Here is a 12,296-nt window from a genome sequence, read left to right on the forward strand (position 1 = left end):
TGTCTCACCGTCGCAGACCGCGGGGTTAACACGCGGGGGTTGTCAATGTCGCAGTGTGGATGCCCCCCCCCCCCGTGTTCGCCATACCGTCGCTTTTTTTGGCGATTAATTGCGCTCACACGATGGCTACCGACGTTTCTATATACGTGTTTGTGTGTGTGTTTTATTTTTACCTGACGGTTAATGTTCGCGAGGGTCTTCCCTAGCCGACGCTGTTACGTTGCAAATGCTAGCTAGCTGCGACCGCAAAGCTAGCAACTGTTGGGCTTTGTTGTACAGTTTAACCGGCGGTACTCCGAAAGCCTGTATTACACGTTCGTACACAGGCAAATTTACCACAGTTGAACAGCGTAGATTATAAATAAGCTAGCTAGTGTGTTACGATGTCTGTTCGCTGAAGCGGTGGCGATACAAGCTAAACGCTTTGGTTTGCGCATGTCGGCTACAGTCCAGATGACCCAAACCAGTGGAGTTAGCTTTAATGGCTACAACGAGGTACACCTCACGTACAACGCATAACCAGCCAACAGCCATAATACATGGCTCAAATCTCAGCAGCTGGTCTCTCAGGTAATGCCAATTGTGCCATGCTGTCACCCCTGCTGATTTACTGGCCTGTTTCTTTTATTGGTCCTAATTGGCCCCCTGGTTTTCTTAACTGGAAACTGCACTCCTTTTTTTTTGTGCAGTACTTGCAAATAAGACGAAACAAAGTTAACGCACATTTTACTTTTTAGGCTTGGGTCTTTACACTGAGCGTTTACATTGATCTGTTTTGGTAACAGGGAGACAATAGACACTTGTAGCTCCACGTAGGGAGCAGTGGTGACGTGCTGCAGGTACAGCAGCTACTTCTGTTTTTTTTTGTTTTTCTGTGTCGCAAATTTCAGCACGAACTGCAGGCAAAACAGACAGCGCCTGTTAGCGTTGTCTGTTTTGCCTGCAGTTCACAGTGGCAACCACAGAACCTGCTGCTGCCGTTTATGCCGCCAAATTCTGAAAGTTAGTGGTTGGGTCATTTGTGTGCCGAGAGAGTTGGTAGGAAAACCATTCAACAGTGCAACCATCCCTGGTGTAACATTCAGACGCAAGAATCTGAATCGGAGAAATCTTATCAATGTGCCTTTGTTCACAGAGCCCCGAGTAGCTCATGGTTTTATCGGACCACTGAAGCAGAATAGGAGTGGGATGGGTAAAATTGTCTTTAAATTGTGTCGTTACTCTCACAAGCTGACTCCCTCATAGATGGATTGCGTTGTCATGTGCCCCCTCTCACCCACTGCCATTACTACCACCTCATTGAGCCAAAGCTTGCACATACACCGACCTATTTCTTTCTGTAAAGTCACATGCTGATTTAGCATTGTGTTGTTCAGCTGTTTGCCATTCGTTTTACTATCTTTTATGTTGGGTGCTTGAAGCAGATCTGACAGAGGCAGTTTCATAAAGTGCTGATGCTAATGCCAGGTTTGCAGTGGGGTTTAAGTGTTCTTGGGACTTGCAGATCTACTCAAATTCCCCTGTGTGACTTGCAGCTCCGTGAAAGAAAAGACAAAATGTCAGTCAATCAAGTCTTTCCCACAGCTGTAACTAGACTCTAATCTGTGATGTCATCAACAGAGCAAATGTAAGGGTCCCTCCATTAGTAATTAAACTGGAGGCTTGAGTGTGGAGAATGTTGAACTTTTAAATCCAGATAATCCTTGTTGAGTCAATTCATTATTTACTCGTCACGTGTGTTGCTCTTAAGGTTATTTTTTGATGACGTCAAGAGAGACGTGATTCCTAGTTGCTTGAAAGTTGTTCATCTTTAGAAGTTAAACAAACTTTTTATTTCATGTCAGATTTCGCGGGATCTGAAATTATTTTGATTGTGCAGTTCTGGAAGATTCTACTGAATTTGAAATGAAAACAAACGGTTTAAGTACATTCAAGGCTCATTTTTAGTTATACTGTCAATGTATTGAGGTTTCACTCAATAACTGAAAAAAATCCAACCTTTTCATATGAATGAAAAGAACAAGAAAACATTTTTTTTTCATCATAATCAAAAAACATTTTCATAATTTAAGCCTTTAGTGGGGTGATAATGTTGCCAAATTCAGATTTAATCATTTAGGATTCTCTTGACACTGGCACTGGGTTGATTATATATTTTCTGGTAATATTCTGAATTATAGTGGTTATTTATAAGTCTAATCAGTTAATTTATTAAGTTTAACCATATTTACAATACATTGTCAAATCTGTCTATTTACTGTTTTCAAGTCTAGTAGACTTACTGTTTTGCAATGTGATAGGTTAGTGCTAGTTATTTTACTATCACGTTTATGAAACAACACATTGTCCTGCACTCACATTGTTTTTTTGTTTTTTTTTAAAGGAATTCACAAAGCAGACATTAGATGGAGATTAATTTGCTGTAACAGCCTTTTTAGTTAGTATTGTGAGTTCACACTATTAGCCAGCATTCTCTAAGGAGATGTAATCTGTTTTTGAACTCCTACTGGCAGTGTGTGTTCCTCCCCCTCCTCGCAAGCCTATTTCAATAATTGCATAAAACTGGAAATAATTACTGGGTGTAGGCCCCAATTTGCCTGTCCACTACGCTATCATTTTCCTTTTTAAAATCTAATCTGAGGTTGGTTGGTGAAGTCTAGTCTTGTGTTCCCTATGTAGTCCTGCAACTTTACTGCTCTTTTCGCCTGCTCTTGAGAGGAAGATGTTAATGTTTTCATTTTCTTTTCGTGAATGGCGTTCGAGAACATCGTTTCAGTCTCATTAACCACTCCCTTACAAAATGTTGATGACTTCTCTAAGGGACATTTCATTTCACACACTACAACACAGTTGAAGGAGCCTGGGCAGATGTCGTGTCATTACGCTGCTCATCGTGTTGGAAACAATTCAATCCAACATTCAGAGTGTAGATTCCTGCAGAGATGCCCCACTTTCTACAAACGTAAACACAAGGATCAGAGGCTCGCTGCTGACATCTGTTTGGCAGAATGCAGAGCCCTGAAATTGTAAAGACCCCCACAAGTGTCAAAGAGAAAGCTATCTTAAATCATCTACTAAACTTAATTAACCTACGACTAATGAATTCATGACTAAACTATCCCGAAGGCCTTGTTAACCACAGTGAAGGCCTTGTGCTTTGCTGCTCAAGCGTTCCTAGACAGTTATCAGGAATTTCTTTCGACAAAGTTGATTTGACCTGGAAAATTACTGAATGGTCCGATTGACCTAGGGACAGATAAGTCCACAGTCTATGTTCTGTCAATATGCCAGATGAAGTAAGGCAGGGATAGACAACATGGTCCAGAAAGGTCCGGTGTGGGTGCAGGTCTTTGTTCCAACCAAGGAGTTACACACCTGAGTCTACAAATCAAGGTCCTTAGCAAAGACTATTGGTTGACTAATACAATCAGGTGTGTAACTGCTTGGTTGGGACAAGACTATTGGTTGATCTATAGAATCCGGTGCGTAACTGCTTGGTTCGAACAAAGACCTGCACCCACACCGGACCTTTCTGGACCATGTTGCCTATCCCTGAAGTAAGGCCATCGTTTTGAAAGACTGCTCAGCAATACCTCCATTACCAGAGCACACAATCTGGATTTATGATATTGTAAAGCTTATACCTTAATTTTCTGTTACAGCGAAACCACTTTACTTCGGTCTATGTGGAATGTTGGAGTTTTAGCTGGCCTTGTTATTTTTTTTCCTTCTATAAAAATGATCATTTTCTCTTATTATCAAGGTCTTTGGCATCTAGTGTTTTTTTTTCTTTGTTAAGGTCCAAATGTGGTTGGTATTAATGCTACTCCCTGATCTAATTAGATGGTTGGGTGACATGACGGCTGCCCTTTGTTTAGTGTCAAGGTTACAACAGCGATAGATTGACCCACATTTCTTGGCTACTCACTATTCATATTCCACAAGTTGTGTATCTATGCACAGACAGACACACATTATACATACATATTCCATACAGAGCCACTGATAAACACAATTCAAGAGCATGCTAGCATCCATTAAGTCCAGCTGCTGGAGGGGACTGTTGGTGGGTGAATGGGTCACCAGTGACTAAGCACGAGAGCTTAAGAAATATGCACGAAAAAAAAAAGATTGAAAACATCAACATTTTGAGAGAAAACCAAGGAAAATTGGGGGGGAAAATCCTGGGTCAGTGATCCAACTGGTATCTTTTCAATTTTATATAACCGAAGGGTAGGCCTTGGACCTTTTAAGGAGAGTGAAGGAAAGGCAGAAATATGAGGTTAAAGAGTGCAAAGTGATGAGAGAGAGAGCAAGAGAGAGAGAAAAATAAAATTTCTGAGGGAGATTGAGCCTAACTGTGGCCTCTGAACGGGATGCCAAACTGGGCTGCCAGGGGTTTACTGTTTGGGCCAAGTGCCAATGAGGAGCCATTCACTGTTGCTGCTGTGCTCTAAATCCTACTGCATGATCATAACATGCGCACACTCACACACACACACACACACACACTCACACTCACACACACACACACACACACACACACACACACACACTTAACTGCAAAGGCCACGTTATAAATAGCAAACAAACAAGGCACAACTGGGGTCCCAGTGGAAATGCTGGTAACTGGTTTGTTTATCTTTGTAGTAAGATAGGTACTGTCATTTTAGTCCCTTGAAGTAATTATGTATATGGACTTCATTTTTGTGTGGCTTCGTTAACATATCAGGATTAGAGATGCACTGATCTGCTTTTTTTTTCAGTTCAGATTCTGGTACTTGAATTTGGATATCTGATGATATCAATATTGACTGATACCAGAGCTCTTTTTTCTTGAATATTGTTGTTGTTGGTCTGTAAAATTTTGCCAAATCTTTATGCGGATGACAAGACTGCCATCGGTGCTGTGCCCTCAGAGGGTATCAATGGAAACTATCAAATCCGCTGTGGCGACCCCTGGGAAACAGGGAACGAGCTCAAAGACGAAGATTGTTGGTGTTGTGTAAGGTTACATGAAGCTGTAGTAAACCACACAGGACTTCTTATTAATAGTGTAAAAAATATACAAAAATGCATTAAATTTGGCATCCAGGTAGCGTAGCGGTCTATTCCGTTGCCTACCAACACAGGGCTCTCCGGTTCGAGTCCCTGTGTTACCTCCGGCTTGGTCAGGCGTCTCTACAGACACAATTGGCCATGTCTTTGGGAGGGAAGCTTGATGTGGGTGTGTGTCCTGGTCACTGCACTAGTGCCTCCTCTGGTCGGTTGGGGCGCCTGTTCAGCGGGGAGGGAGAACTGGAGGGAATAGCGTGATCCCCCTCGTGCTACGTCCCCCTGGTGAAACTCCTCACTGTCAGGTGAAAAGAAGCGGCTGGCGACTCCGCATGTATCAGAGGAGACGCGGTAGTCTGCAGCCCTCCCTGGATCAGCAGACCGGGTGGAGCAGCGACTAGGATGGCTCAGAAGAGTGGGGTAATTGGACAGGTACAATTGGGGAAAAAAAGGGAGAACATTTTTTTCCTCTCAGTTATGCAATATAATTTTTTTTTTCACAAAAAGACCTAGCTTGTACTCATTTCGTGTTGAAATGCCAGAAAGATTTATATTTTTTGTTGGTGAAAGACAGAAAACAACTTTGAATAAGTGATCTATAAAACCAACTGGAAACATGTTGCTCCTGACTAACCTGTCTGGTGATGTACACCCTGTCTAGCTTGGCAGCACTGACCCTGTTCTCTGAAACCTTTATCCATGTGTACTGTCTGCTGTTTGAATATTTGTATTCTCCAAGCATCAATTAAATCACATTGTGACAATAAGCTGGATAAAAGTGATGGAAGATTGTAAATGTGGTTCTTCGCTTGATCGTTCCAGCGTGAAATCTGTAGTGGCGTTCCAGTGATGATCGCTGTTGTTTGAGTTGCTTGAACATGCTTGCAATCCCCACCAATGTCACTGTGTTTCCTGAAGAACATTTATCTAAAATGATCTTTTTTATCTAAAATTTTTATTTTATCTTAAAATTTTTAAGAAAATTTTATTTAAAATGTTTAGTTTGAGTGCAAAAAATCAAAAAGTACTGCTCTCATCTGCCTGTCTCTCCCTCCGTTAATGTTTAAAGAACCAAAACTTAGTCTGCAGAGGGGAAACTTGAGATTAAAATCACAAAAACAAAAAAATGGGCCGGACAGAGAAAAATAACACCCTGTGATTCATTACCATTAGTTTTTTTTTTGTCTTTTAGTGTCCTTCCCTTTCTTGTAAACGGATGCTTTTTTTTCTTCAGGCTTTCTTAAATGATAAAACTTTTTATTGAATTGAATAAATCAAACCCTTCAAGTAATTGCAGCGCTATGACAGTTTTCAGAAATGTAGCTGTCCAGAAAATAATCATTTCATTTTTATAATAATAAATAATTGCAGATAATAATTGCACCGAGTTTCTGATGTGCTTCGGACCTGGCAGCCACACAACGATGGTGCCGTGAAGTGCTCAGGACTCGCCTCTGCATGATAGAAGATGGCCGGCTGTACAGGCACGCCCGCTACAGGGGTGTTTTCCTTCACACAGAACTGGACATTGCTGGACATGAGGGTTTGAACTGTTTACAGCTTCTGAGTGTCCAAGGAACAGTGAGTACTGAAACACATTGAAAAAAGGATTCAAATGAGCTCCAACATGCACGCCAACGATATGGCACCAATAGACTTGAATTTATAAAATCCCAGGTATACCTACTGAAAGGTTTGTTTATTTTTTCTTTTACTTGTTGTGAAATAAATGGGTTGTTTTGTTATAGCATGTAAACCTTGTGCTACAGTATTTTCTTTGCTGATGTTGAATGTGTGTGTGGGCGGCACGGTGGCGCAGTGGTTAGTGCGGTCGCCTCACAGCAAGAAGGTCCTGGGTTCGAGCCCCGGGGTAGTCCAACCTTAGTGGGTCATCCCAGCTCGTCCTCTGTGTGGAGTTTGCATGTTCTCCCCGTGTCTGCGTGGGTTTCCTCCGGGGGCTCCGGTTTCCGCCCACAGTCCAAAGACATGGAGGTCAGGTGAATTGGCGGTACTGGGCCTGCCGCCCAATGACTTCTGCAATAGGCTTCCGCATCCCTGTGACCTTGAGAGCAGGATACGTGGTTAAGGCAATGGATGGATGGATGTTGAATGTGTATAATGGGCTATAGTGTGGTGAAAACACAGTGCATCGGAGTTTTCTTTTGCTCACATTAACAGTATAGCAAAAATTACGCTAACCAGGCCTCTCTGCAACCCTAGTCTGAGTCAGATACTTGATCACTTGTTATTGTATGCACATCGAAGATTTTAGTAGACCTCTTACCAAGTCATCTCTCATGCTCAACTGTATTATAGAGGTGTCAGGTATGTTATAAGCCATTGAACACAAAAAAAATGAGAAATGTGTGGGAGGGCTACATGTGGAGGCTCGTCTGGGATTTGAACCCGGGACCTCTCGCACCACGGTTGACTACATTAACCAGTTGACTAAAGGGTCCGACCTCTTAGCCAAGGGCTAGCGAGTGTAGTCAACCGTGGTTGTTATATAACAGTCTGCTCTTGCTTCATTCTTACACCTGCCACAGAATTCTAGAATATTGTACCCCCCTGGCTGAACTACATGCCAAATGAAAACCTAAACAAAAATATTGTCACAGTATATATGAAGTACTTTTTTCTTGTTTTATATGGTTTTTGATAGCTGTGAAATGACTACGTAACACCATTGCCTTTCTTTAGAGCTCCCAAACCATTGTGGATTTCATTGCGGTCACTACAAACGGCAGTTATGAGATACTATTTGTAAAGATTGTTGAAACGTTACCTGAAAAGAAGAACAAAAACACAACACAAAGAAACAACATTTGTGGTAAAAATATGTAATTTAATCTATGTAAAATATACAAATACATATAACAGGCCCAGTGATAGCCTGGCAGCCTGTGCAGGGTGTCTCCCCGCCTGCTGCCCAATGACTGCTGGGATAGACTCCAGTATTCCCGCCACGCTGAGAGCAGGATAAGCGGATTGGATAATGGATGGATAGATGGATGGAAAATAATCAATTACTTGCCAAAAGTTTCATGCAAAAAAACATTGATTTCCTCCAAAGTATACAGTTCGTTGGTTGCTGGGAACCGTGCCGTCTGAGTCAGAATCGTAGCTCCATTTCATCGTCATCTTCCCTTTCCTGGCCCTCGGTGACAGGCGGGCCCACTGCCACCTCCTGCCTGTCACTCTGCGCCTCCTGCCTGGGCTCGGCTGCAGCAGCTGCCAGGGAGGTTACACATGCAGCAGTGTCACTCACTCCACTCACACTGGATCCCTCTGATACGGTTACTACGTCATCTACACAGCCATTTTATCTTCAGGTTACTATGGCATTTAGGAGACTACAAGTTCACATTTTGTGGGGTTTCACTTGTTTCTCCACGACCACCAGCCTCGTTTCTCCCCCAGCTTCAGCTACCTAGTTGGCGGCTTCCGCATCCTCCACTTCCTGCTCTCTATGTGGGCAAGCGATGCGATGCGCTGCGCGGGTGTCCCACGTCCCTGCACTCGAAACACTTCAATACTACCTGAATTTACATATACCATTTTGGCTTAAAGTTGCATTATTAGCTACATAGCTATAATTCGTAAAAAAATCAACCTATGGAGTCTGGATCGGTAACGTCAGTCCGATATCCAATGAGTGAATTACGTCAGTATCTCTGTGAATGTTCTCATTCATCCAGGTTATGGTTATCCAAAGGAATTGAATCAAGTGCAACTGGACTTGGTATATATCCGTGAAGACATTTCGCCTGTCATCCAAGAGGCTCCCTCAGTTTGTGCCTTTCTGACTAGACCAAGCTAGTCTGACTGGCTGGTGATGAGACTCAGAATTTATCCTCTAGGAGTCGTTGTCAGAGCTAGTGATATGCGTGGCTCTTTGTGATCCGATGTTTACCAACGCCCTATGCTAACAGAGCCATAGATATGAGTGGCTCTTTTGTGTACCGATGTTTGGCTGCACCCGTCATTATCGGAGCTATTGATGTGCGTGGCTCTCCTGTGCTCCGATGTCCAGCCGGGCCCGTCGCCATCGGAGCTATTGATTTGCATTTGTTTAGCAGCGACGGTCATTGGGGGTGTTAGTTTCGACTTCATTATTCAGTGGTCATGAGAGTCATTGGAGCCGTTAGTGACCGACTGTTGTTCTTGGAGGCTAGGCTTCTTGAGTCTCCTGGGTAGAGATGAAAGGACGGCATTGTAAGTGGGAGATAGGTGGTGTCGCAGACCTCCTCCTCTGTTGAGGGATGGTTTTTCCAGTTTCGCATAGATGGCTTCCTTCACCCCTCTGTCAAACCGTCTAGCTTCTCTGTCCAAAATGTGTACATTGCTGTCCTCGAAGGAGTGTGTCTTCTCCTTTAGGTGTAGATAGACTGCTGAGTCTTGTCCTTAGGAGTTTGGCCTTCTGTGTTTGGCCATCCATTTGTGTAGTGGTTGTTTGGTTTCTCCTATGTGTAGGTCAGTGCAATCCTCATTGCATTGTACGGCATACACCAGATTGCTTTTCCGGGTGTGTGGTACACGGTCTTTGGGATGAACCAGTCTTTGTCGGAGTGTGTCGCTGGGTTTGAAGTATACCGGGATGCAGTGTTTGTTGAAAATTCTCCTGAGTTTCTCGGAGACCCCAGAAACATACGGGATGACTGTGCTATTCCTTCTGTTCCTTTTCTCCTCGTCGCTCACCTGGTTGGTCTTTTTGGAACGTGGAACGTCAGTATCGGCACCTGATGCCAATATCAGATCGGTCCCAACTCTAATCTAGATGGCTAACTGCCCATTCATAAATCGCATCTTTTTGCTGGTCTGGGTAATACAAGTAGCTTATTTGAAAATAAGGAAAACACTGCATCAGCTGACTAAAAACCTGTCTCTCACACAGGACAGAGAAACAAGAATGAAGGAAGACTACTGGAATTCACGGTTAATAGCAAAAATAATACACTAGGTGCAAGCAACGAGCTGATGTTTTTACATAGTTGGTTCATTGTTTGAATGTACAAGTTTTTTTTAATTTTTCAAAGTCGAGGTGAAGGTATGTTTGACTCAAGTTTATTTGTATTGGGGTTGTTTTATCAACTTCAGCTGGTGGTAGGAGCCCCAAGCTGTATTTAAGACTGAAGAAATTTCAGCGTTTCCCATACATGGGCTGTACTTAGGCAGCCCGCCCAGGTAGATTCAAACTCACCCAGGTAGATAAAGTTCGAATTCCCCCTCCCTTCTCAACACAGTGCGCGTGTCAGGCATGTGTGACAGTGGTTCATTTGGTACGTCAATTTCAAAGGGAGACTGGCAGCGTCACGTTTTTCTGAGGTAAGTTGCCTTTTCCTAACTCAACAATAAAAACACCACACTTAGTGGTTTGTGTAAGGGATGCCTAAAAAAGAATGCCTTGTCACATTTTCACAGTGTTAACGTTACACAGCTTGTGTTAACGCAACTTACAAGGGTAGTTGGACTGGCTAGCTAGTAATGTTAGCCTCAGCACTGAACTGAACACTCAGTTAACTGGAGCGTACAACTACCAACATTTTTGTATGTGGCATCATCGAAAGCTGGACTAACATAACCAGGTTGACTGACACGTTTTCCTCCTTTCACCAGCCATGAAGCCCACTGAATCCTATTTTCAGCGAAAAAGAAAGCGCCAGGAAGATGAAGAGAACCGAAGAGCACCACAGATGGGATACAAACTCTTCATAACAATGAAAATGTCCGCCAATATGCTGTTGGGAAACAAAATTAGATCATTTCAGATCGCAGCCAACATTGATTTTAATATGAAGTGTATTGGAAATCAGAATATATTTAGAAAAATGTGAAATGTATTTCAAGTTATTTATTTTGACATGTTGATCAAAAAGCAGAGTTTGTTTTTTTTTCTTAAGTATATTTTGAAAATGGAGATTTATTTTAATATGTAAATAGTTATTTATGTTGAAATAGTTATTCGTTTGCAATGAATAGTTATTCATAAACCTGCGTTTGACTAGTTTATTACTGAACCCGCCCGTCACATGGGGCTCCGCCCACCGCCCAGCACCACAAGTAAATTCTCCAGCTGTGGGGAAACACCCGAGTTCATGTTGAAAGTTGCCTTTAGGGTCATCAAAATGCCCAAGTGTACAGACTGATGTAGTGATTAGTCTTCCACTTTTTTGTTTTCTTTTTCTTCAGGATGAAAGTCTTAGGGAATCAATGTCACAAACCTTTTTTTTTTTTGGCCCATGCGGAATTACTGTCGTGTTTAATGCGGTCTGAAATGATATTCACGGTGGAGAACTGTTTCAACTTGCTGACAATTGAACATAGTTTGATAAATTAATCTCGAATAAATTTCCTTCCCTGCATTTTTATTTTTCGTGTTTACTTCTGAACTCTCAACAGCAGAGAGCCCACATATGAACTGAATTTTCAGCTGCTATGCTAGTGACTGTTTTTTAAGTTTATAAAGTAGTAAAACTTACACAATTTGCTATTACTGTGCTTTGAAGCTCCACCCCTTAAGCCATTTTTGTTCAATTTACTGACACCTATGTTTGGCTTCATTGTTGGTTCCTCGCTCCTTCTGTTCAGCCTTTTCGGTTGGGTATTGAATAAAAAGCTCTCGTGGTGGATCTCCATTTCTCCCTCTGCATTTTTAATCTGGCCCATGTTGAACCATAGGGTGCTTCTAGCTGGTTCAGTTGCCTTTTTTGTGATTTCCTTCTAAGTCCCTACACATACATGTGCGTATAATGGGATAACTGTAGCTAAGCAGATGGCTCTGTCAAGGTGGAAAGGATTATCAGAAAATCAAATGAAATTCCTGGGTAACAGATGTTTTGTCTTTGCTACGCCCACTGACTCATACTAGAGAATTACTTATGTCCGTTTAAATTCCTTTTTCATTAAAAAGCAGTAATAATTTTTGTGCTTATTGTGGTAATCGCTACATGCCTGAATAGCTGTCAGTAGGTTTTAGTTGAATTGAAATTGCTTTATCTTGGTGTTTTTTGTGAATTAAGGGAGGGCTATTTGCACTGCTATACATTCTATACCTCCAGGGCTCTGTGAGGTGATCTGTGAAGACGCCTCACTGAAACGTTCACCCTTTTCTCCTCATAGGTCTTCTTTCTCTTGTCTTCCTCTTAAACACAGACTTTTCTCACTGTCAGTGGTGTTCTGATAAACATCCTTACTACTACACAAATTCAGTTCTGAGCTATATGGCATTTTGATTTGGGATT

General features: G+C 42.3%; 1 protein-coding gene across 2 annotated transcripts in view; it reads left to right on the forward strand.

Annotated features, from left to right (window-relative positions):
• Positions 1–12,296, forward strand: part of dnajb6b (DnaJ heat shock protein family (Hsp40) member B6b) — a 39,436-nt gene that overhangs the window by 532 nt on the left and 26,608 nt on the right. The window lies entirely within an intron of this gene.

Source organism: Lampris incognitus, chromosome 19 (assembly GCF_029633865.1).
Source record: "Lampris incognitus isolate fLamInc1 chromosome 19, fLamInc1.hap2, whole genome shotgun sequence".
NCBI lineage: Eukaryota > Metazoa > Chordata > Actinopteri > Lampriformes > Lampridae > Lampris > Lampris incognitus.